The sequence below is a fragment of the Equus caballus genome, chromosome 7, assembly GCF_041296265.1.
Source record: "Equus caballus isolate H_3958 breed thoroughbred chromosome 7, TB-T2T, whole genome shotgun sequence".
NCBI classification, from domain to species: Eukaryota; Metazoa; Chordata; class Mammalia; order Perissodactyla; family Equidae; genus Equus; species Equus caballus.
In genome coordinates, this window is record NC_091690.1 from 29,754,406 (window position 1) to 29,779,121 (window position 24,716).

Sequence of the window (24,716 nt, forward strand, 5' to 3'; positions counted from 1 at the left end):
CTTCTTCTTTCCACCATGGTATTTTCTACTAAAAAAAATACCATGCAGGGGCCGGCCTGGTGGCGCAGCGGTTAAGTGCGCACATTCTGCTTTGGCGGCCTGGGGTTCGCCGGTTCGGATCCGGGTGCAGACATGGCACCGCTTGGCAAGCCATGGTGTGATAGGCATCCTACGTACAAAGTAGAAGAGGATGGGCATGGATGTTAGTTCTACAAAGTAGAAGAGGATGGGCATGGATGTTAGCTCAGGGCCAGTCTTCCTCAGCAAAAAGAGGAGGATTGCCAGCAGATGTTAGCTCAGGGCCAATCTTCCTAAAAAATAAATAAATAAATAGTTTAAAAAAAAATACCATGCAGAGAAAATCTATGTTCTCTGATGGGTAAGTGATTGGACATTTTTCACTCATTTGGCAAATGTTCATTGAATTCTTCTTAACGTTCCTGATACTACTAACTAAGGCTCTGAGCCACAGCAGTGAACTGACAAAGTCCCTTCCACCATGGAGCTTACATTTTAATAGGGTGATGGGAAATAGACACATACAATATATTACTTCATATTTCAGGAGGTGTTAGTGCCATGAATAAAATAAAACAGGGTACACGAGACAGAGAGTCCCAAGGGTAGGGTTCTTGTATATAAGGTTGTCAGGGAAATTCTCACTGATATTATGATTTGAGCAGAGAAGAAAAGAGTGAGAAAGTCAGCGTGGGAGATGCCTGGAAGAAGAGCGGTGCAGAGAGCAAGTGTGAAGTCCCTTTGGAAAGAACGTACTAGCTGTGTATAAGGGGCATTGGGGAGGGTATCATGGAGAAGTGGAGTGAGGGATGAGCAATGTGACAGGGAATGAAGGGGCCTGGGGGGCAGATCCTGAAGTGAAGACATTGGTATTTTTTCTGCGTGAGATGGGAAGCCATTGGTACATTTTCAGCAGAGGAGTGGCATGATATATTTGATGTTTTAAAGGGATCACTCTAGCTGCTGTGTGAAGAATAGATTGAAACAGCAGAGGGGAGACTAAAGATGGAAATAAATAGGGTAGTTAGGTGTCTACTTCAAAAATCCAGGCAAGGTAGCTTGTTGGCAGTGGCGGTGGGCAATTGCCAGATTCTGCACATATTTTGAAGGTAGAGCCAAGGAACTTTGCTGATGGATTGGGTTGGAGGTATATGAGAGAAAGAGGAGTTAAAGAAGACGGAAGCAATGCCAGTTAGTAGGATGAGGAGGACTTGGAGATAAACAGTGTGAGGAAGGATCAGAATCAAGTTTATTTTTAGAAATGTTAAGTCTGGTATTCCTATTGGACAGCAAGCGGAGATGTTGAGGAAGCAATTGGGCATGTGAATCAGGAATCCAGAAGAGTGGTCTGCGCTACTCAGATAAATTAGGGAGCCATCATATACAGACGGTATTTCGAACCCTGGGATGGGATGAATTCTCTAGGGAACGCTTTAGATAGGGAGATGAGATTGGAGTCCTGGGGAACTCCAGCATTAAAGGTCAGGGGATGAGGAGGAACCAACACAAGCGCTCACAGAGAAGTAGCCAGAGAGTTAGACAAGACTAAAGAAACAGTGTCTTTTCAGAGGACAAACGGAGAGTGTTTCAAGTAGGAGGGCAGAGTCATCTCTCGGAAAGAAAAAGAAAAATTTTTTGTACATACTACATGCCACACATATGGAGTATGCTGTTGCTAAGTGTGGTAGGCAGAATTCTAGGATGCCCCCAGGATTTCCCACATCCCTTGTGTTTATGCCCTGAATAATCCCCAGGACTGTGAATACATGGATTTTACCCCAATGATGAGGTTATGCTAAATGGCATAGTGATGACCTATTCACATTGGCCCCTTTTAAAAGCAGAGTTTTTCCAGCAGGTTGCAGAAGAGAAAGTCAGAAAGACAGAATCCAGCTTCTCCAGAACAAAGCAAGCACCATGTTGTGAATGGCTTGTGGGGGCACATGGCAAGGAACCGTCAGTAGCCTCTGGGAATGGAGAACAGGCCCCGGCTGACAGCTTTCAAGAAAATGGGCATCTCTGTCCTACAACCTCAAGGACACGAATTCTGCCAACAGCCAGTGATCTTGGAAGAGGACCCAGAGAGGCACTGCAGCCCCAGCTGGTATCTTGGTTTGAGCCCAGTGAGACCCTGAGCAGAGAATCCAGCTCTGCCCGCCCCAGATGTCCGACCTACAGCAACTGCGAGATAATAAATTTGTGTCTTTTTAGGATGCTAATTTTGTGGTGATTTTTAATGTAGCAATACAAAACCAATACCCTAAGCAAGACTGAGGATTTAAAAGCTTATGATAAAGAGAGGGCAAAATAGAGGAAAAGAGGGTGACTGGAGAAAAACGGAAAGGAAAAGAGGGAAGGGAGAGAAAGAGGGGAGAGAGATGACAAAAAAATGCACCCATATGAATATTTTCAGGAACTATTAATCTAAAGTAAATAACTCTCCTCCTTGTAGAAAGGGAATTCAAGAAGGGAAACAATGATTTATTGCTGAATCCATGAGGGTTTCAGAGTGAATGCATGGCCAGACCGGAAGTCAGTCTGCTCCAGCAGACTCACTTGGGGACTTCTGCTTCCCTCTGTTCAGTATAGGATCCAGGGTTTTCTCCCCAATAATCACCAGCCCGGGTTGGGTTTCTAGGGGCACAAATTCCCCTTTTGCTCTCAGCATGAACTACCTTCACAAATCTTTGCTTTTTTTTTTTTTTTTTTTGGCTGAGGAAGATTTGCCCTGAGCTAACATCCATGCCGATCTTCCTCTATTTTTCAGTATGCGGGCTGCCAGCACAGCATGGCCGCTAACAGAGCGGTGTAGGTCCACAGCCAGGGAACTGACCCCAGGCTACTGAGGCAGAGCACCCTGAGCTTAACCACTAGGCCACTGGGGTGGCCTCTTACTTTTTTTGATACGATCCAAACTGTGACATGTTCTTGACTTGGAGATCCGAACAGGAAGGCTGTGGTCCACAGCACAGTTCCTATTTTTCTGGGCTATTCAGAGGAAGCAGAGGCGGTCATAGGAGCCAAAAGCCCTGGGCTTTTGTTTTGCCTATATCTTCTCCAACTGTGTCACCATAAGATATTGTTGACCTTCTTGGACTCTCACCTGCAATTTTGGGAAAATTCCACTTCTGACTTATTCCTAACACAGAGGGTGGTGACTATAAAGTGAGAAATGTGGAGAGTCATCCGAAGTATTACTATTTCAGCTCTGAGTATGAGCTCAGTAGCTTATAGTTTATTTTAATCCCAAAGGTTCTGCATTAAAGTCTGTTAACATCCTAGTCACATAGGACCTGCCCTCCAATATCACAATGTTAGGATGTTTCTTCAAGTAATTAGAGACACAGAGAATTGGAGAATGAGATTGGTTGCCATCGTAGATAATATTATCATAAAGGTAAAATTCCATTGCAGTGAATATTATTATAGTATTATACTTCAACGCTATCTTGAAATGAGCACTTTCCCTAATTATCTAAAACAAAAAAAGAAGCCTGCAACGGAGAGAGAATGGCGTTCCTTTTTGGTGAAAGTGTTTGATTGTGAGCTATCTGCAGGAGAGACGGGGAAAACCTGAACTGAGCTGTTTGCCCCTCTGTTGTCCTATTTTCAAATAAACATTAGCCTTCAGAGTTTCTTCTTTTCCCTCTTCCAATCTCACAGTGGCTGAAACAATATTTCACTTGACATCTGAACCACCACCCTCATGGAGTTGTCAGGAGGAGCAAAGTAGAGGTGGAGAGAGAATCGAAACACCTTCCTTTCAGGGAGTGGAAAGTTCATTCGCTGAGGAGAGAATGGACGCCACCATGTTTTATCTCCAGCTTCTGCAGACGGGAAAAGTGGCAACACAGCCTAACAAATCCTCATTATGTGTGCACACGCACAAAGACATAAAAGGAAAAAGAAAAGAAAAAACAGTCTTATAGCTTTTTCCATAAAAATATTATACTTTGGGAACCCAGCACCATTTAAAGGGTCGATAAAATGATTTGCTTTTTCAGGCAAAAACAAGAGAAAAAGTTGCAAGGAATTTGATTTCCTTGACTATATTTAATAGCCAAGTTCATTCATTCAGCAGATATTAATTGAGCACCTGCAACACTGGGATGCTGCAGTCACGATACGGAAAAGGCTCCTGCTCACGTGGAGTCTGTGTACTAGTGGGAGAGACAGGATGAATGAACTGACAGTATATAATATGTCAGGTGGTGGAAGTGCTGTGAAAAAAATGGAGCAGGGTAAGGATATTGAGGTGACAGCTGGAGGGGTGGCTGCTATTTATATAGGGTGGCCAGTGATGGTCATACTGATAAGGAGACATTTGAGCTAAGAACTGGAGGAAGTGTTGAGGGATCAAGCCATGTGACAACTTGGGGAAAACCATTCCAGGTGGGGGGGGTGGGCAGGGGGAGAAGCAAATGCAAATGCCCTGAGGCAAGAGCACATTTGGCTTTCATTCATGCATTAATTTATTCTTTCATACATTCACTATTTCAATCACTTTTTTCTTATAAATAATAACTTATGTACTTCTAGGGAACATCTTTTTGTTAAACTTGTACTTCTTTTTGGTTAAGAAATGTACATTTGTTGACTAGCTACTATATATTTGGCACAGGAGGAAAACATATGAGTCAGGCAAGAGTCTTACCCTTAAAATGAGTACAACCTATTCTGAGAGGCAAACATAAACAGATAAATGTAGTACTCCAGGAGGCTTCATGGTATTGTGAAAATAGCACAGGCTTTGGAGAGAGAGATCCTAGTCCAGCCATACCTATCCCTGGGCAAGTTATTTTCTTCTTTGAGACACAGAGCATGGGGCAAGCAATGCCCACTTTGTAGAATGCTAGTGAGGAATAAGTGAGGCGGCATATATAAAGTATAACAGCAAATAGCAGGACTTCAATTAACGTGACTTCTCTTCCCGCTCTGCTATAATAGGACAATGCGGCTAACTAGTTGAACACATACTATGAACAGTGCATGCTCATACTCCTCACACTTGGCACATTTATTGTGGTTAACCGATGATGGGCCTGTCTCCCATGCTAAACCAAGGTTTTCTTGAAGATAAGCGACATGAGTTAATAACCACTGTTTCTAGTGTGCCCAGCCCAACGTCTGGCACATAGTAGGGTATTCAGTAAATGTTTACAGAATGACTGGAATTAATGAGTGCTCGGGATAGGAATGGTCAGGATCATTATCTGCCATAGATAATTAAATAGAAGTGCAGAAAAGTTAAGTTGTTTATTCAGATTATACAGCAGGGGTCAGAAGTCAGTTTTTCTATATGGTCTATACAGGGCTGGACCATTTAAAAATTATTTAAAATACTTCTGAATATGATATATTTCAGAGGCCAGCCTATACTTGGAAACATACAGGGCCCTTACATGCATTTCTTTTACAATATGTTTAAGTAATTAGGAAATGGTAAACCTTTTATTCTTAACGGCAATGGAAACATAATTCAATCCTGTGGATGATGCAGAAGATCCTATTGTCCATTAGTTTCAACTTCTCTTAAGTGGACTTAACTTCATTTTCTCATCCTAGTCTTGCTCACTCTCAGGCAGAGAAAATGAGCAGATTTGAATGATACCTGGCACATAGTAGATACTCAGTAAGTATTTGTTGAATGAATAAATGATGACCGAACTGTTACTCACAACCATTCCCTAAGATTCTGATATTTACCCATCAAGACGCCAACTCCTCAGGCTTCTCATTCACCCATTTTACTGCCTCCAGGTCATCGTCCCTGCATCCCTCATTAACCCCTTGATGTCCTTACCCCTGGAACTGCTGTAGTATACACAATAGAGTCAACCCCAATTCTGCTCCTCAATGGCACAGCATCATGTGAGAGGGTCTCAGAATGCTGACGGTGTAGACTAACACACATCCACCCCATCTGACTTCAGTAGGCCCTTCCTGGTGACCTTGTTATTCATATCTTGCATTTTTCCTGGTATCGTTGCTCCACATTTTTCCAAAGTTTCTTCACGTTCTCCAAGCCACAGTCTTATTTTCTCCCAGCTATTAGCATCAGCAGACTATCTCATTTCTACTTCACTAGGAGCGTGGAAGCCAGCAGTGGCTATCTCAGCACAAGTCAAATCAGATCCGTCACATGTGCTTTCTGATCCCCTCACCAACTTGCTTATTTATTAGTCTCTGTTCATCCCTGATCCTCCCTCTTGGGCTGTCTTTGCATTTTGACTCTTCAGTCTTCTGTTGACTGTTTCCAGAACTTGCCATGTCCTCGGCTCTGCTTTTGCCTACTCCCTTGCCCCTCAAAAATTAGAGGCTTTAAAAAACTCCATTTTATCACATCATCCAATTTTCCCAGATATTCAGACAGGGCTTGGCTAACTGGTATCAACTTTGTCACTTGGTGGCATTCAGCTGGGGACCGGCCTGAAGAGTCCAAGCCAGCTTCACTCACATGCCTGGCACCTTCGTGAGGATGGCTGGAGGGCTGGGCCCCACTGGATTCCTCTTCCTATCCAAGTAGTCTCAGAGCCTCTCCCTGTGACCTCTCCAGCAGGGTAACTGGACTTCTTGTTTGACACCTCAGGGCTCCCAGAGACCAAGTTCTCTTAAAGGCTAGGCCTGAAAATAACATAATATCACTTCTGACAGGCTCTAGAGCTCAAGATAGTCATATGCCAGCCCTGATTCAAGGGAAAGTGAATTAAACTCTACCTCTTGATGAGAGGTGTGTCAAAGAATTTGTTGCATTTTTAATTTCTTATTCCTACCCATATTAGAATTGGAAATTAATTTCCATGGACTCATTGGTGGCTAACCTTGGCCCAGATACCCTTTGCTTGGCTTGCATCCATGCTGGCACTGAGATAGTGAAGGGACCACACTCTGCTCTGTGACCTGGGTTATGACTGGTTTTTTTGCTACAAATTATTTTTTTATTATTATTATTAACAGACAATTTTTTTAGAGCAGTTTTAGGATTACAGTAAAATTGAGAGGAAGTTACAGAAATTTCTCATATACCTGCTGCTTCCACATACGAATAGCCTTCCCCACCAGAGTGATAAATTTTTTATAATTGATGAACCTACATTGACACATGATTATCACCCAAAGTCAATAGTCTACATTAGGGTTCACTCTTGGTGTTGTACATTCCATGGGTTTGGCCAAATGTATAATGATATGAATCCACAATTGTAGTATCATACAGAGTAGTTTACCTAAACAGAGTAGTAGCCCTAAACATCCTATGTGCTCCACGTTCTTCTACTTTTGTAACGTAAAACTGGAGATGCACCATCTAGATCCCTCTATGAGGAGGGATTACTGCCCAGATATAGGGAATGCAGAGAAGAGCTTCCAGCTGTCAGCATCTTCCAAGTCTGCCTTAACTGCAGAGAGTACCATCTCCCCTGAGATCACGCCTTTCCTGGGGCAGCGCACATCCAGCGACTGAGCGATGCAGGTGTATAAACGCCCAGGCACTTTGATCTGGCCATTTTCCCCGACACAAAACAACTCTGAGTAGTGACACTCACCCCAGAGCTCTCCCCTGGGTTGATGGAGGTCTGCATTGCAGTTTTACTTTCCCTTCTGCCAAATATGGCTTCTCCCTTCCTTTCACAGGTGTTGATTCCCAGTAACCATCTTGCAAACCAAACTGTCTCAGCATCTGTTTTCAGTGTACCCAGCCTGTGACATACCTCTGTGACTTTATAACTATATTCATGTATGCATGTGTGTATACATATACACGTACATACATTACATATATAATATATATGTACATATATAAAACATTATACATATATAAATACATATATAATTATTTATATATATATATGTATACACACACACACACACGTATATACATTCACACCCATCCTGGTGTGAGAAGAGGTGATTCTGTTCCTATCCAAGGCTAACCACGTTTAGTTGATGTTGGTTGTTTCTGCCCTGTGCCTCATTTCTCCCTAGTCTGTTGGTCAAAGCCCCGCACCTTTTGTGGGAGAGTGAAGAAGAGCTCTTCCTTCATCCATGCATATGTTTCTAATAGGGACTATCAACCCTAATTCTTTGTCTTCTCCCTCTTTCCTCGACCATTTGGCTGGGCACAAAACTCAGACTGGGCTAATCAGAGTCTTTATGGCATTCAACTGGAGCTGGGGAGAAAATCTTTCCTTTGTGATGGAAAAGGTGAAAAGATATACGCCAAGATCAGCCCATGGAATGGGTCTACCTATGTTTTTCTTCATGGGAGAGAGGATGGAAGATACATAGAGCATGGCAGAGATGAGACAATGGTCCTGGAAGCATCACATCTCTGGGTACAGCCATCTCCAGCTACACTCCTCCTCTTGCTGGCTGTGTGAGCCAATATATTCCTGTTTTGCCTTAAGTTAGATGATGAAGGTATACTGTCACTTGCAATCAAGAGCCCTGATGAATAGATCCTTCCAGTTTTGCTTTCTACTCTGTTTTTCTGTCCTTTACAGGACCTTTCTCATTCACTTATCCCATCTTCTAGTGTCTATATTCTGTTCCTCTCTACTGCTGCTTCCCCTTTGCATAGAACAAACATAGATCTCACCATCGGTGGCGAGAAGACTGCTCAGTGAGTTCCAAGTTACATTTCTGCTCTCATCTTTTGCTGCATGGCTAAATTTCTTTTAATAGTGGGACATACACACCTCACATCCTTCATTTCCCTAACATCCTACCATCTGTCTTCTGTCGTCACTGCTCTACTGAAACAGCAATTTTGAAATCGGTTATCTAGGAATGGTCACAACAAAACAACCTTTCCTCGGTTTCATTATCTTGGATCTATTTTTGGCATAGGACACTATTAATCACTGACAACCTCCTCCACCCTCTGGCAAGACACGGTCTTGTACGTCTCTTCTTAGGGGCCCTACATTCCTCTGGCATTCCTGAGGAGTGAGGTCCTGGTGCAGTCATGAGGGAGGAGATTTAGAGCATAGAGAGGGGGAGGCTTACCTCTACTTCAGAGTCAAGAGGAACAGCTATAGAGATGTCTTGGGGAACAGTGGTTGGACATTGAGGGACCTTGATTGGATGACTTTATTCTTGTAAAGTAAGAGTCAAGGCCATCTGCCTAAATGTGAAAGACTAGGTGGAAATGTCAGTCTTGAAGAAAGCAGATAAATGTTAGAAATATTGTAAATTTGCAAATTCAAAAGAAGTGAATAATATGGTTATATACCAGTAGCAAGGGCCCAGATAAGATAGCTTGCTTGGATTCAATGAGGACAATTTCATAGATTTGACAAAAGTCCCAATTTAGGGGAAACCAGTTAAGTGACGATTGCAAGCTTAGAGGTCTCATGCAAATGACTGACCAGGATCTGGACTGGGGGTGACACCAGAAGAGGCTCTATACCTCCAGACTATGGCAAATATTAGATTAGCAAAGTTGAGGAAATAGAAAAAGTGATGCCAAAGAGGTGAAGCAGAGAGATCTTAGAGTAGAAAAGCTCCAACTGATGACATGAGCCATGATGTGGCCAACTTCTGCATTAGTGGTTCTCAAACATTTGCGCATCGGAATAACCTGGAGTGCTTGTTAAAGTGCTAATTGCTGTCCCCACACCTAGAAATTCTGATTCAACAGGTCTAGGGTAGGGTCTGAGAAGTTGCATTTCTGACATGTTTCAGGTGATGCTAACGCTGCTGGTCCAAAGACTATGCTTTAAGAGCCACTGCCTTGTTTTGAGAAACAGAAAGTATATGAAAGTCATTGATAATAAGGAGGTTAAGATCCTGAGGGGCCAAAGTCATCAATCTTCAATACAGTCTTGGTGTGCTGAGGGAGTCTCAGGCGAACAGGTGCTCCAGGCATCAAGGGTCAGAAGACTACATCAAGGAGTGAGGGAAGAGAGTTACAAGGAGAAGGGCTCTTGTTAGATGGCTGCAGGACAATGCACTGCAAGGGAGGCGGAGAGCAACTGTGACCTTCTGTGATTTGGGCCTAGGGAAAAGAAAACAGCTTCTTTGGGAAAGGGGTTTGAGAACTATTTATAATTAAGGGAAAGCCACATTTCCATTCAGACACAGGTGCAAAGAATGCTGGTGCAAGGGTTCACAGCAATATGGGAGTTTACTTGTTAACAGAACAGGATTCTATAGGCTACCTAAGAAGAGACGAATTGAGAAGATGGCATGGAATATGAGGGGTGATGGAAAACTGATTTGGATGTAAGTGGGGCTGACTGAATGGGAAAGGACAAGGTGGGTAGGGTCTGTGCTTAGACTGGAAGTATGGATACCAGAGCCGAAGTTACACTGAGTTTGGGGCCAGGGTAAGGTTGCAGACCTGTGTGAGTGATCAGAGAAGGAGAGTGCTGAATAGGCATTCTACCTTCATTGTGGGAATTCGAACCACCCCTCTGTTGTGTCTATGTCTGTCTCTGCTTTGACAATGTCTTCTTGGCTTCTGATGATAATAGTGTGATTGGGTAGAAGGTAGACAAAGGGTATTGTGAATGGCGACCAGAGGCCAGGCTGAAGCTACGCCTGTATGGATTTTTTTTACCCTAAGTGCTTTGTAGTATAGTGGGCACAAGTAAATATTTGTTGAAATAATTGATCCATACCACTGAGCCCCTTTACCGTCATCATTGTTGCATAGTACGGCTTGTGTCTGATTGCATATGGCATTGAGTTAAGAATTGTAAAAGGGGAACGTTAGACTCATTTTAGAAGTCTAATGGGGCAAACAGTTTGAAGCAATCACAGCACTGGTTACTCTGCTATAAAGGGAAATAAGACTGAGCTGAGAATCAAGATTCTTGTTTCTACTCTTTTTTGTGACTGGTGGTGTTTGGTTCTGTGGTTTCTTGCAGTTGGAGACAGTACTGTATAGTGGAAAGAAAGTGGCTTTAGAATTAGATAGATTGTGATCCCAGTCCTAGCTCAGCCCGTTAGGCCTTGGGAAAGTTATCCAATCCATCTGGTCCTCAGTGTCTTCATCTGTAAGCGAAAAAAAGGAAACGATAATTGCTCTCATAGGATTGCTGTAAAGATTAAATGAGACAACATATATAAAGTTCTTAAGCACATTCCTGGGACATACTAAGTGCTCAATAATCTAACTTAATTCTTTTTCTTTCCTTCCCCAGCCTCCACTTTACCTTTATCACTCCATACATTTTTAGGGGGTCACAGAACTATTTCACTATGGGGAGTGCAGGATGTTGATGAGCAAAAGACCTCTTGAAGCACCCACCTTACAACATACACTTCTTGCTGCTGTGGGAATAACTCCCCTGTTTGGCAGGAAAGTTTCCTCTGTGTTCTTAGCTCCTTTTTCATGCAGTACGTGCTTGTATAGCAGGGCTTCGATGTTCTAGAAAGGGAAAGGCTCTCAGAAGAAACAGGGATTACATTTCCCTGTACATACGCGCGAATTTGAAATTAAGAGGAAAAGGCTTTGCCAAGTCTATGTCCTGCATGGTCCCTTGTTCTGAACCTGAAAGTTCTTGGCAGCTCTCACGGCACGCACCTCCCTTAATCTGTCCCTGGACGGGACGTCCGTTGGAAACTTACAGTTTATTTTCCTAATGCTTCATCTTTGTGCACTTCCCTGATGGTGTCAATTAGTAAAAAAGTGTAAAGCCTATATTTCCAATGGTCCCACTCCATGGCAAGCACAGGCCGGCAATAACTTTCTCTGATGCTGTGAACACTTTAACACTTTGTTTCAAAACAGTTTGAGAAAACCCTATTTATAACAAACTCTGTGTATACTTTTAGCGTCCCAGAAAAACTTGGGTAAAAGTCACCAAAGTGGACTGAGGAGGATAGGGGTGGGGGCCCTGCCATGCTTTCTGAATATTTCTTTCCTATTTGGGGACTTTGGTGGGGGAAGAATTACTCCATGTGGAGTGAAAACTAGGGTTTACGAAGGTTTTTGCACTAGGAATTGCTACGACAAAATTTAGACTCCAGAAAAAATCTTCTACGCACTTCAGTTGAAAATAAAATACGAATGGAGTGAGCCGACATCCTCTTTCACTTACTATGTAAATGCCAGCGCTGTCAGTGCGTGATTTACTTAGGCCCGTCTTATTTTGTTTCTGTCATAGAATGTTTCTCTTTAGATTCCTTGAGTTAGATGCTGCACGTCAGGAAAATAAATTTATAGAGTATGAGCATGAGAGATCCGCCTTGATGCTTTTCTTTCTTACAGCAGTGCATATGTGTATATGTGTGCATTTTCCAAAGGACATGACCCTGATGCTTGGGATTATTTTCTTTATATTTTGAGGGAAGATGAGAGTTGTTAGAGGAAGTGGGGGTAGCAAAATCTGAACAAAGTTGGCATTCCTGCTTCGAGGGGGCACATTGTCCCCATCCCTTCCCTGAAATGGTCTTTCCCCGTGGTGCATTTTCCCAATGGGCAGTAGGTTTTGTTTTGTCTGCAATACCAAATGTGATGCCCCATGTTCTTCTCTTAAGGGAGACATTTAGAGAGAACAATGATGACAATACCCTTAAGAGCGCATAAGGTTAGGGTCCTAAGGAATTGGCAGCATTAGGAGCCTGCAAAGAAAACAGGAACACAGGCTGGGATGAGCAGCCTCATCCTGAACTGTCTGCAGCCTCCCTTTATCAAAGCACTGCCCTTGCCCTTGCTATTTTGCCTCTTGGTTAGTTTGTGGGGCCCCTGCACACACTGGTCTCCAGAGACAGAGGCAAGCTTATATTTATATGATGAGTCTTATCTTCTTTCTTGCAAGCTCTGTTCCCAGAACAGATTGGCCTCGTTCAGGTTCTTGCATTCATGAGCACCAAAGTAATCTGTATTTTCACTCGGAGGTCTCAGGCAAGCCCGCAGCCAGGCAGGCCATCCTAGTTGTTCCGGATCAGTCTTTTCTGAGGAAGCGGTGCTCAACGTCGGGGGACAACAAGCTGGCGGTCTGCTATTGTCCCAGTGTTCCTCACTTCACGTAGAAGAGCAAATAGTCCTTCCTCCATTACTATTTCAAAGGGGGTGGGGGGATGTGGGGGGCGGGGGGAGGAAGGAGTAGGTCATGAATATTTAATTGGGGAAAAGTAGGAGCACATTATTTGGATAGACTACTTAATAGCATTGCTAGCCCCTCCTCAGATGGCGGTAGATGCCGCATCACCAGCTAGCACCAGACGTTTGCTCGCTTTCATCTTTAATCATCTCTTCTCGGTTTCCTTTGAGTGGGGATATGCGAAGGATCCTGTCTCTCCATCAAACCGCATCTCTAATTTAAACAGCTGTTAATAAGGGTTAAATCTGCAGGCTGAGCTGGCCCTTCACTTGTTACTTGCAAAGGGGGAAAAATCAATGGAGCAGGAAGCCAGAGGGGCGTCCATTTTGAAAAGCCGTAATGAATTACGTTTCCTTAGTAAAGCTGGCAACCTCCAGTTCTGCTCCCACAGCCTCCCTTTCACATATCCAAGCCCTCTGCGACACATCAAATTTAATGAGACTGCACAGATCTCAAATAAGGAAGGGGAGCGCTGCCGCTGGGGCACTTTATTAAAGAGGATCAGAGAAAACTCGCTGGCTTTTAAAAGGAGCCCTTAAAGGCAAAGGATCTTTTTGGGCGGGTGGAAGGAGATTCCTGATTTCAATGTTTCACGTCTCCTCTGGAGCACTTCAACATCCTAATGCAGTATGAGCTTTGGGGTGTCAGCATTAGCAAACAGGTCCTAAACCTTAGGACCATTGAAGACCAAGAGGACTGTGGTAGGTGATTAGGAACGTTTGATTTAAGCGACCCCCGCCCCCGGCTCTTAGAAGCAAATGGAGAGAGAAGCTCTGTAACTCTCTTCCATGTGATGAATCATTGTCATAACCGTATTTTCTAAATCAATAATTAAATCACTTATTTGGCCAATAGAACTGCACTTATGCAGACAACGGACAAGGAATTTTGAAATCTAGAAAATCCTGTATATGTGTCAGCTATAGATTTAAGGTTTAAGAGCATTATCTGGGCATCAGGAGATTGGTGCTAATTTACAAAGCTTCTGTAATAAAATGCTGTAACTCGGATCTTCACTTTACTCATTTATAAAATGAGAGGGTGAGGATAATCTTTAATTCTCCATTTAGACTTAGAGCTCTGAGTCAGTCTTGGAAAACAGAAGAGATGATGGTGCTAAACCAGGAAAACTTGCGTGAGCTAGACAGAGCTCTAGAGAAAAGCTACACATCTCCTTGGTGAGTCCTTACTAAATTCTCCCAGAAAAACTATTCTGGCATGCAGAGCTCCAGCTATTGCGTTCCAGAACCTCTTTTTCTTCTTCTAATCTCTATTGACAAGAAGATTTTTCTTATGTCCTGTGTGAGAAAAATAGTAATAAAATGATAGCTGACATTTAGGACACTGTTATCACTTGCCACACATTAGGCTGAGTGGTTTCTGAGCATTATATTGAAAGGCGTGGTAGATAAGAACCCAGACTGGAGCCAGCCTTCCTGGGTTCAAAACATCACTTTGCCACTTCCTAGCTATGTGACTTTGAGCAAGTTACTTAATTAACAATGCCTGGCATGTAGTAGGTGCTATAGAAGTGCTAATGTGATCTCATTTAAACCTCAAATTAGTCCGGTGAGGTACGTATGATTATCTTCATTTTACAGACAGGAAACCCATTTTACAGACAACAACTTACCTGAGATCACCTAGTTGGTGAGAGGCAGAGCTGGGAATCAAAACCAGGCTTATCTGCTTTGAAAGCCTGAGCTCCCAACCAGTGTTCTCATGCTCCAGTTTGCTCTTTGAAAGTCTTCTTTGTGCTTTAGCGGAAGTGAGATCAGCCAGCATTGTTGGAGTAGGGACCTTTATTCTCCCCTCCACTTCTCTATCTCAGAGCTCTTGGGTTTTTCTTTGCTCAGCCTTCCCAGCCTTTCATTTGATCCAATTTTTGGTAGGCTTGCACCATAATTCCTGTTTCAATTTCTTTCCTTATTTGTATGGATTTCTCTTCAAGGTCATTGAATCTTTTCCTTGAAATTCCATTTTGGAGACCTGCTTATGATGTCCCCCTCTGTGCCATTGATTGGGTGAGGAGGGAGGCAGGCCAACGATAGTGATGGAGGGCAGGCTCAACACTCTTAACGGGGATTGAAAAGGAACCAATCTGTCAGGTAGGTCTGGATCACTTTGCATCCCAAATATCAGCTTTCTGGAGCACAGAAAGAAGAAATAGCAGTTGAAAGAAAGGATGACAAAGAGATTCCATGTGAAAATGAGAAAAAGTCCTGGAGTATGGGTAGGTGAGGTCCGAGAATGAGGCGTTGTAACACTGTGACCTTAGTAGGAGAATACACTAGAGGAGAGCAGTGAAATTAGAGTCTTATCTCTTTGAGGGCAGTATTTTGTTTATTTTCTTCCCTGTTGGAAATTAATATAAGTTGTTCAAATTGAGAGTCCTGAAGTTGTCCCAGGGTGATGAAATCAGCTTCTTGGTCCATCTACCTGTCTGGCTTCATACTTTAGCTCATGGTCTGATTTCATCTCTAGGTAGACAGAGGAGAGACACCTTATGCATATAGTTTGCAATCTATTTTTTTATAGTGGTGTGTTCTTTGTGTCCTATATCTTCCTGTGGTGGTGCATCCTGTTTCTCTGCTCATGCCGCCATCTTAGTCTTAAACTTCCTGTGTGTTAGAATCACCTTTTCTCCTCTTTCCTCTGTGTCTCATGGCTCTTGCTCCAGTAAAAGGCACTGTCTGTATTGACTGCTTAGAAGAGTCTTTATTAGAGTAGCTGAGTATTCACAGAGAGGACTTTCCTCTTTCTTCTGCCATTTCTCATTCTCAGCATCCAACCCTGGCAGTCAGTAGACTCTGACAATAGATGGAACCAGAATTATTTAGCTTATGATGAGCAATCTCTTCATGTAGGGTTAAGACCAAATTAATTAGCCCTGTGGATTGCAGCGAGTGCCTTCACCTGCTCTAGAGAACTAAGTGTGGGGCTTCTTTTGAGCCTGAGCTGGAAATGGAGCCAATGCGGAAGTCTGAGACATAACTCAGGAATACACCAACAACTGCCAGTAAATTGGTACAACATAGGGACCATAACAGCAAGATCTCTACTCAATTCTGAAGCACTGAATATTGACTTAACTCTGCGTTGTCCTTGGTCATATTGCTCTGACCAATGAAGTAGGGGATGGAAAGGGAGAGAAACTTCAAGGATACAGATAGACTTAATGCCAGTGAAAACTGCGTTTCTAGGCGTAAGAAGCTATCTAACATCCAATCAGTGTGCTGGGCCCTGGAACAAAGTGAATACCCAGGGTTTGCTTGACTTGATAGCTCCTGCAGATATACCACACCCATCCTCTTTCTCAAATAGAGTAAAGAGGTTCATAATTTGACCCATGAGAAGCACAGCATTTTTAGCTGACAGAGGATGGTGGATGTCTGTAGTTATACTTCCATAGCTGTGGGTCCATAGTCCCCAGTTGTGGCACTGAGATCTGAAGTGAGACACTGCAAAGATCTCTGTTAGCTTCTTGCAGAAAAACTACTACTCTACTCTAGTCTGGGAGTGGTTTACAGGGCTCTAAAGACAATAGATTTGGACGGAATCATGATACAACTTGCCTTGCTTGCCTCTTGGTCTTTGGTTTAAATTTTTCTTGTTGGGAAGTGGATATTCACTGGTATTAATCCGTATCCACTGTGTGCAGAGCTGATGATATTTGCCATGTCACGGACAGAAGGGTAAGGAAGAGAATGTTCTGCTTCTCATCAGGTACTTGAAGACACAGGTGAATAACCATAGACATCAGGCAAATGACATAACCTAGCTGGGCCTCAGTTTCCACATCTGTAAAATTAATTAGTATAGTACCCATTTGGATTCATTGGATTCATTTTATTGGATTATTTGGAAGATTAAGATATTGTGTATAAATCCCTTAGCACGTAGCATATATGGAAAGAAAGTGCTCAGTAGGTACAATAATAATCACTCTTGATAGTATGCATAAAGAATGGAGTGTAACAAGCTACTTGCAGACAAACTCCATGAAAGAGCTTCTTGCTGAAGAAACAGAGATCCAGAAAGATCATCTTGAGGTTTAAGAGTAAACTCCGGCTTTATAACGACAAAAACAAAAACAAACAAAAAACTCCCCCAAACTGTCGGATCAATTCTGTGATTTCACAACTGGTTAATTTTGTGAAAAATACTTACATGCGTAAAATCGCACGTGCTGGTTCACTTACAATAATTGATCCACCATGGTGCATGTGCGTGTATTTACTGCTGCTCTGTTCTTCACTAAGATTGTGAACTTTGGCAAGTCTACTGGGCTTTCTAGGGGGAAGAAATCTGGGATGGTTAAAAAGTGGAGGCAAAGGTATGAAAAGCATCTAAACTTTAAAAAATTAGCACCAGTCCTAGTTGGCAGTAAACTAAGGGACTTGGCCATGGTAGATGCTGGCCAGAAGAAGGTCTCCAGAAGAGCATTTATAAGGGCGCAAGGGGACAACTCAACAATAAGCCCATTTTGCTGCTCAAGGGCAACACTTGAAGACTATTTTCGGTGCCAAAGCCTGGGACAAGCCTGGGGACAAGGATTGAATTGTAACTTTCTGAAGCTACTTCAACAAATATAGTGAAAAGGAATTGGGGAGCTGTGGGGAAAGAGAATTCTGTTCTCTGGTCAGAATGGCTAAGCCATCACCCGACATCCCACAACCCCACGTTGAAAACACTCCTGTTATGCCTTGTCCCTGGGCAGAGTTTCCAAGGGCTCCTCCATTGCTTTCCCTCCTCCTTCCTGAAAAAATGAAGTAAAGAAAGAAAGCAAAAATGATGGGAGAGTGGGAAGGAAGAAGGAAGGAAGGAAGGAAGAAAGTCTCCCCAGAAATTAAGGCATTGAGTACTTATGAAGCTTAAGTCAGAAAAGGGCAAGTTGAGGGTTAAAAATCTAAAAAAAGAGAATGCAAAACATCAGGACTCAACAGTGCCAAGAGGTTAGGTCTATTGAAAAGCCAAGGACATTTGGCTGAGTGTGGTAAGGGAAGCGGTATTAAATTCAGGCATTTCAACTCTGCAACTTTGGGCAAACTTCAAAATGAACAGGTTAAAACTCTAGCTGTGGTGCAGAGCGGTGTTGTATGTCCGACAATCCCCAGGGTCTGCCCTGCCTCCCCCTCCCTTAAGTCCCCCGTGACTCCCCCTCCCCATGAGGGCAATGAAGGAATGTAGGTGGAATCCGCCCAGGCTGGGGCTCTACCAGGGGTAACAGAATTCACAGCCCTAGCGGCCAGCTCTGAGTGACTCAGAAAGACAAAGGATTTGCAAGGCGGTGGAGGGGGGGGGGGGGGGGAATATTAACCACCTTGTTACTGGGTTCTGTACCTGACTCCCAAACTTCAAAATGTTTTACTGTTTTCCCTTAGGTTTTCAACTCCTTTCTTACATTATCCATTTCCTTCTTTTAATTGACCGTGCTCTCTGTTTCTCTGCTCGGTGAGGAAGACAGGTGGGGGCGGGAGGGGGTGTGAGAGAAGAGGGGATCAAGGAAGCCGGAAGGAACAACTCACCAACCCGACCTTCTTCAGCTGCATGAAAATAATTCCAGATTTGAAAAGGGCTTTGGTAAGATTTATTGTTGGGGGTCCTGTGATTTTGCCAAACAAGATCTTTTGTCTCTCTCTTCCCCGGTGCCTGGGTCTCTCAGTCCCTCTGAGCCCTGCTACTTTTGAAGAGTTAAATCTGAGGGAAAACACAGTTTGGAAGAAGGTGTTTCACAAAGGGACAGAGAACAGGCTGCCTGATATTTATGTAATCTGGCAAAAGGGAGGCTGTGTCAGGAGACAGAAGCCAGTGCTCAGGAAATAAAGAAAGGAAAAGAGGAGAGTAAGAAAGAGGCAGGAAGGAAGGGAAAGAAGGAATGGAAGGAGGGAGGAAGGAAGAAAGGAAGCGACAGAGAGAAAGAAAGAGCAAATGAACCACAGCTTGAGGTCCCAGGAGGATAAGTAAGTGGGGAGAAGAAGTAGAAAGAACTAATATAAATGCATATTTCAAGAATTTTCACCACTGTCTATTAGAATTATGGAGCTCTGAACAAACAGCCTAGCATAGACATAAACTTAACCTTGAAAAAGAGGGAGATGGAAGTCTATAGCATTTAAAACATTTTAAACAACAACAACAACAAACCCCCCTTGTTTGTGTAGTGAGATTCCCCTGGGCATGTGAGTTTCCTGCTCAAAGCACAAGAAGTCAATAGTTGAAATGTATGTCAATAAGAACAGACAAAAGCAACAGCTTCTGATTTAAATGAAAATAGAATACAAAATGAAAATAGAATACAGCGTGAGCTATTGTTTGTGCCATGACTTACTTCTAATTGGGTTATTATCTTGAACCAAACCCACTGTACCTCATAAAAGCTTGAAACTCAACTCCTAGGCTGTTTTCATGAGGGAAAGTCCTTTAAACCCTTTTTTTTCCTATATGGTCTTGAACTTCAAGTTTAGGATATATGATTGATCTTAGGAAAATACTCTGAGGCGTGCTTTATGTATACACACATATAACTTCACATGCCTCAGGTGGTTGACTCCACAAATTCAGGCACCCACATATGTGTGTACCACGCAAGCACAAATGAGCACATGTGATGAAATGTCTACGGCACCCCAGGGAAAATGCTTTTACAGCATCTCCAAGTGTTCTGCATTTTAGCATGAATAAAAAGTAGGAGAGACAAAGAAATGAAGGAAAAATCTGCCACTCACTGAGTGAGCACCTACTCCATGTGATGCATTGGGTCAAGCACCCCCTTCTATTTAACACTGTAGTTCATTTACATTGATGGCTGCTTTTAGAATCGTATTTTAACACATTGTACATCCGAAAAGATCTCTTCTGGTAAACTGTCTTAGAGAAAGTCCATTTCTATTTGAAAAGCCAGCTGCGAGGAGCTGGAAGGCACACAGCTGCAGACAGCTGGAGGGCTGGTACTGTAACTGGATCCTTGGAGAAGTGAACTCTGGCTCGCAGGCCCTGAGGCCGCATGTGGGAAGGGTTGTCAGTGTGGAGGAGTTGCATCTACATTTGCTTGTCGTGGAGTCCACTGCCTTTCTCATTTATCTGATGGAATCGAAGGGATCAACAGGACTTACAGAACCAAATTACCTGAGAACCAGAGCACGCTTCCCTGAGCCCTCATTCCACCTTTTTAACGATTCCCATGTAAAGAATTGTGACTTTATCCTCCTAAGATCACCTCACCCCTTGACTTGCGAATCGCCTCTCAAGACAGAGAAGATACCTTTTGTGGGCTCCAGCAGAAATGGGGCAAAACCCGTGAAGCCAAAGAAAGTTCTGAAAGAATGTTTGTCGGGGGGGTAAAGAAGGGACTCTCCCTATTGCCAGTGAAATATTTGCCCCAGGAATGAGAAGGGAATCTATACTTGTTTCTCTTCATTCAGTGTTTCTAGAGAAAAAGAGTGGCTTGAGCTCGGGAAACATTGCCCAGTGATTTGACCTCGTGGGAATTCCCTCATCATAAATACAGAAAATAACATAGCTAGAGAAAGCTAATAAGCCTTCCCAGCAGGAATCATCCCTAGGCTTTGCTTTTGGACTTTGTCATTGAGACTTATCATTGGGTAATAGAAAATGCTTCGGAATACATGTTCTGAGCAAGAGGAATAAAAATGAATGGGTCAAAAAATGACCAAAGGAGGAGCTCCTCATTTGACTGTGTGGCCTGGCCTATGCGTTGAGTCTGTAGGCCCACCCTTGCCACATAAGAAGTATCCAGAAACAACAAAGTTCCTGCCACTCTCATCGTTCAAAGCCAGCAGCGCTGGAGGAACGACATCAAATGTCAGCTACAGGGAGAGAATTTCAGGCTACAGACAGAAAGTATGTTTAGGGCTTAGGGGCCAAGGAGATCAGCAATAGGTCAGGAAGTACACTGTGAGGTGGGTCAAAAGCAAAAAGATTCAGGACATAAAAATTAAGAGCCTGACAAGAGGGAGGGAGAGTCTGTCTGTACTTATGAGGTATTGGCTGTAAGGAAAGGTGCTGGGTCCAACCCGATTTTTGTCTTTCACACCAAGAGAAATGATCTACTGCCTGGAAAGCAGGGAATACTAATGTGTTATATTTGCTTTGTAGTTTACAGAACCTCGTTGCAGAAATCATTTCAGGTGTGCCTTCAACAACCCAACGAACCCAGCAGAACAGGTAGTATTGTTCCCATTTAATTGATTTTAAAACTCAGACTGAGAGAGATGAAGAGATTTGCCCACAGTTACTAATGGCAGATACAGACCTAGAACTCAGGGCTGGTGATGCCCAGTTCAATGCTCTATCTACTGTATCATATGACTCAATAACATTGTTTAGAAAGAATTGAAACACAAAATAAGGAAGGACTGGATAAGGGCAGCTTCTGGAACTTTAGTACCTGGAATTGGTAAACTTTTCCAGCAGTGCCACCATTGACTGAAATAGCTCTATCTGTTTTCTGCCTCTTGGTGCTTTCTTCCAACTGCAACATCACCAGAAATAATTTATTTGGTCTGATCTGGTCCTGCCACCATCCTTGAGCTCAGAAGGTGTCCCGTGATTGGCAGCTGTATATGGAAACAGAGAAGGGTGTTTCTTCCAAGGAGGAGTCCTGGACCTGCCTTGCCTCTCTCTGAGGGTTAGTGGAAGGTGCCAATGAGACCACATATGCAAAAATTCTTTTTAAAATGTCGAGCACTGTGCGTATTCATTCATTTGTTTAATGGAAAAAATATTTTAAGTGCCTACGTTGTGCAGGTTAGGTGCTGGAAATACAAAGGTGAACAAAATATGCCCAAGTAGAGAAATGAAAAAAAAAATGTGGTGAAACCATGCAATGTATTGCCCGCTTATTTTGCCCCATACAATACATGAAGCCCTGGACATAGGCTTTCTTCCTATTCTTCACCACACACAAGGAGGTAGTTATTATTTTCTCAACTTACAGATGAGGCATGAGGTTAAGCAACCTGTCCAAGTAACGAGAAACCTGGATTTGAAGGCTGGGGTCTTGTCTCCGGGGCTAGTACTCTTGCCTCCTGAGATGAGCTATGAGAGAATCAGAGACACAAGCTATGACAAAAGGGTAATGGTCTGGGCTTCGTAGAGAAGGACATATTTGAAGGTTGATGAGGGAGTTACCAGGAGGTAAAGTGTTGGTGTGGGGTCCACCCCAGGCTGAGGGAAGAGCACGTAAAGTGGCATGAAGTAATTGTGGGTGTGGGGACCAAGGAGAAACAGCAGGCACCAAGGAGAGGCTTCCTCTGCCTCTTCATTTCCTTGGTTCATTTCTTCTGGTTTAATATCAGTGCATAAAAAACTTCTGCTTCGAATTTCAGTGTTTGTCTTTCCATTGAGGAATAATTCCATTCAATGGAAAACCATTCTGGGTGGTAAGGAGGGTCACTATTTATTTATTTAAGATGTGGGCAAAACCCTAATCAAAACTTCTACCATCATCTAAGCAGGCGTTTCCTCCAATGCACTTTGTGAAAACTTTTGCCTAAGGCTTTCAGATTTAGTTTGCTAGTTAAAATAATACAATTTGGCAATTGCTGGGGCTTTCTGTGCGTCTGTTGTGTGTTTAAGTGGAACTTCATGGAAGATTTGGAAACTCAGGTCACAAAGGCAGCTTGAGAGCTGCCTGCCCTTAGAAGTGCATGATAGGATTCCATCACTCTGTGTTACCATCGTCAACATGGGGTTACCATTGTTATCATCACTGCAGTCATCATTTCAGCCATGGGTTCTGTAGACTTAAGTTGTCACTATGAAACTATAGGTTATTCTCTCTGGGGAGAAACTGTTTGGAATGTGTATTGATATGGTGAAACAGAAATAGGTAGGTATGTATTCAGGATGCATAAAAGAATCCAAGAAACTCAAATCAAGTTAGAAGGTTGAACGTTAATTTGCGAGAGGCATTAGATAGGGCTTTGGAAGGTGGTGCTGGATGGGGAAGCAAACTAGCATATTTGCATAATTTCTATCCTCACTTGAACTCCCACTGTTAATTTTGAAACTTATCTTTTAACTATTTAACATTCTAAATCTATCATCTTTAGAAGAAATAATATACCCAAAGTGCTTTGTGCCTTGTAAAGTCCTAGTGAATGGTTAGTGGTTCCCATTTTTGTTTCAGGAGATAAGACTCATGCTTGTTCTTTGCAGGCTCCAGAAACCAAGCCTCAGAAGTTCAGTGGTTTGGACAGAATCACTGGAGAAATTAACAGAAAATGATGGAACTAAAATTCAGGTCTTATGACTTTCCTTTCAGTGACTTTTACAAAAGATCTTGTGACCTGTCTGTATCTTGCTTTCACTTAATGGGAAACCCTCTTTGCAGATTACTGTAGTATTTCAGGTGAAAATATGATTGGTGCAGAACTTAGTCATAAGATCAGAATCTCTCCCTCTGGAGACCTATAAGGAAAGCTATCTTTTGGGCTTGACTTAAAAGAAGGCCTCCCTATCCTGAATCAGGAGCGTGTCTAAAATGTTTTTGATCATGACCTACGATCCTGAGAGCCTGTGGAATAGGGTTTCTTATCTTCACAATGTAAAGAAAACGAAGGAGAGTGTAGCATTCAGCCATTATTATTATCTCTATTTACTCAGGCAAAGCATTGACCTTCGGCTGTTCCCCATTTCTTTCTATTGCTTCCACCAGTTGCATATTCTTAATGTTGTTGCATAAATGAGGCTAATTAGGAACATAAGTCTCAGACTGCAGAAAATCACTTAGCTGCTCTCCATGAACACTGAGTTTGAAGGTAATAGAATTAAAATGCACAGTAGTATCACAGTATCAGTTTCTCCCTCTCATTCTCTGTCTCTCTTCTTACTTCCCTTCTGCAATGATTCTTTTCACTCAGTATTCCTAACTAGCATCTTGCCTGTTGGATTTTCATCTCAACTCCTTCTTCTTTCATAGTCTTTTCCTATGCTTTATAGATAACGTGAAGCAGATATCTTCTAAAAGTTCCTTCTGCTTTGTGTAGTAAATTATTTCCAGAGGCAAACTCTTCTCTTTTGTTTTGCAGAACCTTTTTGTTTTTTGTTTTTTTCCCTCAGGACTCATGTTGATCCATCCATCCATTCATCTTGAATAAGTTTATCAAGAGAGATTTATTCAGACCAAATGTTAGCCTGTTAGCCACACGTGGGAAACATGCTTCACACTTTGCATCCACTTCCCTCGCTATCCAAGCTAGGATGGGGAGCTCTGTTCCATTTTCAGCAGAATGCACATACTAAGCTCTCCAAAAATGCAACATTTGTGGGCATGTACTATTGATATCATCCTTTTCTCAAGGTATATCCAGCTGAGAGAGATTTTAAACAAAGTTAGTCCCTGTCTCTCTCTCTAGGAGATTGATGTGCTGGGAAAATCATGAATCAATTTGAAATAGTGTATAAGAAGCAATTAGACAGCAAAACAGAGAGACAAAGGCCTAAGAAGCTATGCACATTTATGGAAGGTTTGCTTGATTAAAGATAGCTCACTATAGAATTAAACAGGGTTTGAAAGATGGTAATATTTGGATAATTAAAGAGGAGGATGAAGGACAGTGATATGGAGAATTTACTATTTTCTAGGCTGTATTCTAAAAGCTATATATATAAGATACATAT

General features: G+C 42.7%; 4 long non-coding RNA genes across 5 annotated transcripts in view; 2 read left to right on the forward strand and 2 right to left on the reverse strand.

The window, feature by feature from the left end:
• Nucleotides 1-2,237, forward strand: part of LOC138925105 (uncharacterized) — a 52,726-nt gene extending 50,489 nt beyond the window's left edge. The window contains exon 2 of the long non-coding RNA XR_011440812.1: nt 1,877-2,237. This is a non-coding gene — a long non-coding RNA (uncharacterized lncRNA). The remainder of the gene's footprint in view (nt 1-1,876) is intronic.
• A 7,813-nt stretch (nt 2,238-10,050) lies between these two features.
• Nucleotides 10,051-11,399, reverse strand: LOC138925107 (uncharacterized). The gene is made up of 2 exons (XR_011440815.1): nt 11,273-11,399; nt 10,051-11,016 (listed from the first exon to the last, which is right to left on the reverse strand). It is a non-coding gene; the product is annotated as an uncharacterized lncRNA (long non-coding RNA).
• A 5,246-nt stretch (nt 11,400-16,645) lies between these two features.
• LOC102147431 (uncharacterized) overlaps nt 16,646-24,716 on the reverse strand; it is an 87,116-nt gene continuing 79,045 nt past the window's right edge. Inside the window, exons 3-5 of one of the 2 annotated variants that reach the window (XR_011440811.1) lie at nt 22,028-22,130; nt 21,481-21,649; nt 16,646-16,871 (exon numbers count right to left, since the gene is read on the reverse strand). This is a non-coding gene — a long non-coding RNA (uncharacterized lncRNA). Of the gene's footprint in view, nt 16,872-18,637; nt 18,771-21,480; nt 21,650-22,027; nt 22,131-24,716 lie in introns of those variants that run through there. The other variant, XR_011440810.1, reaches the window with a different exon arrangement.
• LOC138925106 (uncharacterized) overlaps nt 18,478-24,716 on the forward strand; it is a 128,188-nt gene continuing 121,949 nt past the window's right edge. Inside the window, exons 1-2 of the long non-coding RNA XR_011440813.1 lie at nt 18,478-18,653; nt 21,189-21,257. This is a non-coding gene — a long non-coding RNA (uncharacterized lncRNA). The remainder of the gene's footprint in view (nt 18,654-21,188; nt 21,258-24,716) is intronic.